Consider the following 6,195-nt stretch of genomic DNA (forward strand, 5'->3'; position numbering starts at 1 on the left):
TGTGAGCCAAGGCACACAGATGGTGGCCTTATCACCATGTCCTTATGTGTCCTTTCCTCTGGGTATACTCTTTTTATAGGACACCGGCTAAATTGGATGTGATCTCTACCCCATAGGCCTTATTTAACCCCATTTCTTTCTTTAAATGATCTCTCTGCAAATATGGTCGTCATCTGAGCTGCAAGGTACTGGGGACATGATTCAGCCATAACGTAGCCCGTAGAATGTTGAATGAAAAATCTTTAGTCAAAAGTAGATGGAGAAAACAGAACATGCTCTCAGTATCTTTGCCACCCCAGATGTGTAGCCTCAAGCATGACACTTAATCTTTCAATGTCAACTTATTTCTTAATTTCCAGTCAGAACTGGGATTCCTCAACTGTGATGTCAGGTGAGTCAGAATGTAAACTATCAAGTGTTTTCTAAGAGTTCTGGCACTCTTAGGCAAGGATCTACTGCTTCTTATTGTGTTTATAAAGCACATTGATTCTCCAGTCACTGGAAAAGGCAGACACTGCAGTAGAAGCAGAGAGGCTCTGTGGTGCAGCCAGGTTCCAAGAGCATAAACCCAGGCACCGCCACATTCTCAGTGTGAATGGGTAGTGGTCTCTCTGGCTTGCTGATATGAACCCATCAGTATGTGTCAAATACTAGCCCTGGTCCCAGGATTTTGTAGATTATATGAGATAGCCTTTATAGAGGGTTCAGAATCACCATGGCAAATATATAGTAAGAAGACATATCTAAGTGTTATTACCACATGGAAATGTTATCTGAAAGCTTTTCCAGCCTTCATTCCTTTCCTGCCCCACTCCGGTTTATCACCCACTCTAGGAAGAACAGGCATGTCCTAAGGCATGCCCATGCCCAATGCCTAGAACGTGAATGTGAACTTAGCAAAATGGATGCAAGCAGAGGAAGAGGTTACCGATCTTGCAATGGGTGGATTATCTTGGATCATTGGGAAAATCGCAAAGGTGTTGATGTGATCAAAGCCATTAGGGTCCCATATTTAAGAGTGGAAAGTGGGCGCTTGTGCTAGAATGGTAAGCTCTAAGCACTGGAGAAAGCAAGAACAGAATAAACAGATTCTCCCCTCAGTTGCTAGATGAACAAGTTTGGCCATTTTGACTTTAACCAGTGAAAAGGGTGTAGACCTTGGATTTCTAGAGCTGAACAAGAGTGTGATGTTTGAATCTGTTCTCTTTATCCTAATTTGTTACAGCAGTAAGATAACATAAATCCGTCTTTCACAACTGCAGGGTTTTTTTTTTTCAGCAGCTTTTCAAGGACATCTGGAATAAGGTCTTTTGTACATATGACACTGCTTTTGGGGAGAAGCAGACAAATGTCTACATATCCCAGATAGAGAGGAAACACAAACCAAAATAACCACACAGCCGAAATCCAATTTGGTGAATCGGTGAATTTTATCTTGGTTACTTTTAAAAATATGAGTGAGGGGTTGCTTACAGATGCAGAAACATCACAGCCCACAACAACATGGATGACAGACCCCAAAAGCTGGAACTTATAGCATACTACACAGCCTGCAGGCATTTCAGCAGGTTGAAGTCTGTCCTTTCCAGGTAGCTCAGTTGGGCTAAGCCTCTTGGAGGCAGCTCAGCCAGTCTCTGCTTTGTCTAAGCAGTTTGTCTGGTCTCTGCTTTTTCCAGACAGCTTGACTGATCTGTCACTTTGAAAGAGCTCAGCAGGTCTGAGAGTCTCTCAACAGACCTCGCAGTTTATATAGGCTTAGAGAAGGAGGAGCCTAATGTATCTGGTCAGTTTCAGGGATTTCCTGAAACCTTTGAGTTCCTTATTTCTCAAGCTTAAGAAGCTTCCCTGCAGAATGGAATTTTTCATCTCCCCTTAGAATGTTCTATTGTCTCACCTTCCTAACATCCCACATCTTAAGGAGCTTCCCTTCAAGCTGGATGATTTTCATCCTGGAGGAAACAGCTGTAGAACAAGGTCTTAAATAGAATATCTGACCAACACTACGTTTATTTTTGCACTGATAATATCTTTTTTTGGTTTAGCACTCATAATTTTAATGTAAATATAATAATTTCTAGAAAAAGGCAAAAGCTTCTGTAAGATAGGCCGTATTACTTTTTGACGTAATAAGTCATACAGTACAGTGCAGTCATTAATTGTAAAAGCACCCATGCTTAGATATTTAAAATATTTGGAGAAATAAAGCTAATTTTAAGTCAGAAGAAAGAATTTTCATATAAATTTACTTGAGAAATATAAGTTTTATGTTACTTTCTCAAACAATTCTAATTTAACACAAATATACCACAGAAACATACCATGAATAAGAAAAATAATACACCTTAAAAAGAAAATACTGACCAGTTTAGTAATACTTTTTCTATAACATTTTAAATGTTGGTGTCCTGTTTCAAGGAGGGTCCCTTGTTCATTCCAGCCTCCCAGAACCAAAATAACCACAGAGAAACTGTATTAATTAAATCACTGCTTGGCCCATTAGCTCTAGCTTCTTATTGGCTAACTCTTACATCTTAATTTAACTCGTTTCTATTAATCTGTATATCACCACGAGATCGTGGTCTACCAGCAAAGTTCCAGCATATCTGACTCTGGAAGCGGCTCCATAGCATCTCCATAGCTTCTCTCCCTGACTCTGCCTTCTTCCTCCCAGCATTCCGTTTAGTTTTCCCTGCCAACCTAAGTTCTGTCCTACCACAGGCCCAAAGCAGTTTTGTTATTCATTAATGGTAATCACAGTACACAGAGGGGACTCCCACAGTGTCCTTGCCAGCCCAGAGATAGACGTCCACTGACTATAGTGCTTAAGTTGGTCAGAGAACTGTCACTGTTATTCTATAGGGACTGGGAGAATAACAAGGTTACCCTGTCTTTTACAGTGAGTCACCCTGCCATCCCCCCCTCCTCACTTCTGCTACCACATTTTATTCTTCATAGCAAGGCTTCAGAGCACGTAACTGTGATCTTGAATTATTAAAGAACCTTGCTTCTAATCTCACATTAGAAGATTAACGTTCTTTGTGATTTGCATTCAAATTGAAGTAAATCATTGGTTTCCCTCTGCTGTCTTTCCCACAGAGCTGCACAAGACAAAAACTCTGCTTCACAGGAAAGTTCACAATCGTTATTGTGGTTTTAAGATAGGGTGTTAGCTTTTTAAAGCTGTTATAACAGCATAGTCCTTTATTAGCTACCAAGAGGTCTGAATACTGACAGTTCTAGAGGTTGGAAGCCCGAGATCACATGTCAATCATTTTGCTTCTCCTCTTAGATCCTCCTTTGTGCTTTCAGAAGGCCACATTTGCGTGAGAACACACTTTGTCCTCAAAGGACTTGGGCAGTCTTGGTGTCACTGTACACACCCAAATTTCCTCCTTCTTAAAAAAATAACAGTTAAGTTGCATTAGGGGCCACCATAACAGCTGCCTCCTAGTGCAACCATGTCATTAAATAACATAACTGTCCCCAAATACAGCTGGATTCTTAGTTATACTGGGGGCAATGAGGTCTCATTACAGGAACTAGAGGTAGAAGCACGATTCAGCCCATGATGATGGTGATTTACATACCAGGTGTGTTTAAGAACACATCTTAAAGTGACAGAACTAGGTCAACCAAGGGGAGGAGTCCCTCTTCCAGAAGTGCTCTGTAGGTAAGCTCATTTGCATTTGTACATAAATGTTTACCATTTATTGGAAGCCTCTCCAGACAGGGTCTTCTTGTTTTTACACCCATAAGGTGGTTTTCAGAAAACTGCAGACTGCCCCATCTTCAGCTTAGAATATTTTTTTCTCTTCTCATTGCTTCCTTTTGCAATGAGAAAAGTGGTTGGTCCATTGGTCGTTTTACTATAGAAATGATTAAAGATGCTTTTATTTCTTTAGTCTCTTTCTTGCCTTATAAATTATTTAATAGTTTTGAAATAAATGTGTATTTTTAGTTCCTTCTCATTACCAGTGTATATTTTATCCCTTGGCGCAAGGAGCGTGTGTAGCACAAAAATTCATAAACTTTGCTTGCAGCACAATTGCTCATTGTATTCTATTGTAGTCAAAGCTACAACATTTCCAGTACAAGATACAGAATCATTTGCTAATAGAAGCATTTGGAATTTAGAGGAATATGTAAGTTAATAGGACGATTAGGACCTGCATCTATGACCTTAGATTTTGAGCACTTGAGGTTTGTTTGGTTTTTGTAGAACTCAGGACTGAGTGCAGACTGACAGCAGAGGCTGGTACATGCTAGGCAAGCACCCCTAGTATGAACCAAACTTCCAGTCTTTGATTCCCCATACTTACATCAGTGAAAAAGTTTCTGTGGTTTTTAAACCATGTCTCCAAAGTGCAGTAATGATTAGCTTTGGAGTTCCATACACAGGACAAAGAAAAATATCTAGAATTTTGGGAGGAAAGTAACACATCTTAGATAGTAAGGATCTTAAAGGAGTAGAGAAGAGACTGATCTTAGAGAAGGCACATATCCTGCAATGAAAAACTCTCTAGCATTTGCATTAAGGTTTGATTTCTTGTGTTTTAATATATTAACTTTTTTATACTACCAGGAAGATTATGCATGTAAACCCTGTCACACCATGATACTCTTTTGGTGTGAACCTTAGAACTGAAAAGCATTTCAGTCCATACTCAATAAATCACTTGTATAGAAGGAGGCAGGAACAAGAAGGGGTGTGCAATCTGGGAGATGGGAGAGGAGGAGAGAACACCATATGTTTCTCTTGCTTATTGAAAACCCATGCATGGCAAAAAGGCATTCCATTTATACTTTATTTTGGAATAAAATCAAGCTCATAATTTTTAATTACTGAAGTGTGAGAAAATATTCTTAGTTGGTTTAAAAATCACATTTTAGCAGTGTTTATTAGCCAGCTCATTGAGTCAGTCACCCTAAGGGCTAGAGACTGGGTCATTCATTTGAAGTTCTCAACCAACTGTAAGTTGATCAGTAACTGTAAGTCAGCCACTGAAATCTCTTGGGAGAATTTTATAGCAACAATAAAATCGCTTCTTTTTCTAAACTTTTTCTGCAGCCATTAGGTATATTTTCCCTAAAGCCTTTCCAAATTTTAAATATTTAACTGTGTGCTGTAATTTATACTGTTAATCTGGGAAGGCAAATTGACTTTCCATCAGTTCTCAAAGAGTGAAGGAAGACTCTTTCAAATATGCTTTATTATAATTTGTTTGTTATAAAATATCAAGAGGGTCAGATAAAACAAATAGCAAAAATGCAGAGGACATTAAATTCTAAAATCAAATTAGATATAGATTGTATTCAACATAGACTATACTTTTCCCATGTCCATTGTCATCGTAAAAACATGACCACATACTCTTACAAGCTAATGTAAGTAAATTATATGCTCTTTGGAAAGAAAATACTGTATGTTGTTTTATATTTGCCAAAAAGATGTTTAGCAACTTTCAAAGCGAATTTAATATAAGCCATTCTTTTCTTACTGTACACTTTTCCTGGCAAAGATATACACTCAGAAATTATGACACAAAATGGCTGTATACTTACAAAACTCTGTCAAAATGGTCTGGTCTAGTTCTAAAAATATAGCCTACTTCCAAACACTTCAGAGTTAGCTCTTCATCTGTGAGTCATCAGAACTCTTCCCTTCCAATCCTTATTTGCGTGTTTGCTTCTGTTAAGCCAGTTAAATGCCAATGCTTGCTGACTGGCAAGTGGGAGGAGAGGTAACATTCTATACTGACCATTCTGCAATGAGATGGCAAGTGTAGAATTACAAAGAAAGGCAAGAGAGGATAGGGGAAAGAAAAGGAGTGTGATTCACAGCACCCTCGATATGTGCTCTCTTTGGTCTCTTACTTCTGTTCCCACAGCCAACCAAGAGTCTATTGGAATGAGAGCCACTGTCAATCGATCCACGTCATTGAATTATATGAAGAGATCCACGTCGTTGAATTATATGAAGAGAGCCTAAAACTTCTGAATTAATTTTAATATATCACGGTCTTACATAGTGCTGGTACATGCTGGGTGTCAGTGAGTAATGATAGAATTTCAGTCTATAGTGAAAAACACTAGCTAAATTTAATTATCACATACTTATGAGTCAGTTTGCCACAGAGTATCTGCCAATAAGCGGAGAGCGTGTGTGGCTGGTTCTGCAGTTTCTGGGATGACTGG

This window comes from Microtus ochrogaster, linkage group LG4 (assembly GCF_000317375.1).
Source record: "Microtus ochrogaster isolate Prairie Vole_2 linkage group LG4, MicOch1.0, whole genome shotgun sequence".
NCBI classification, from domain to species: domain Eukaryota; kingdom Metazoa; phylum Chordata; class Mammalia; order Rodentia; family Cricetidae; genus Microtus; species Microtus ochrogaster.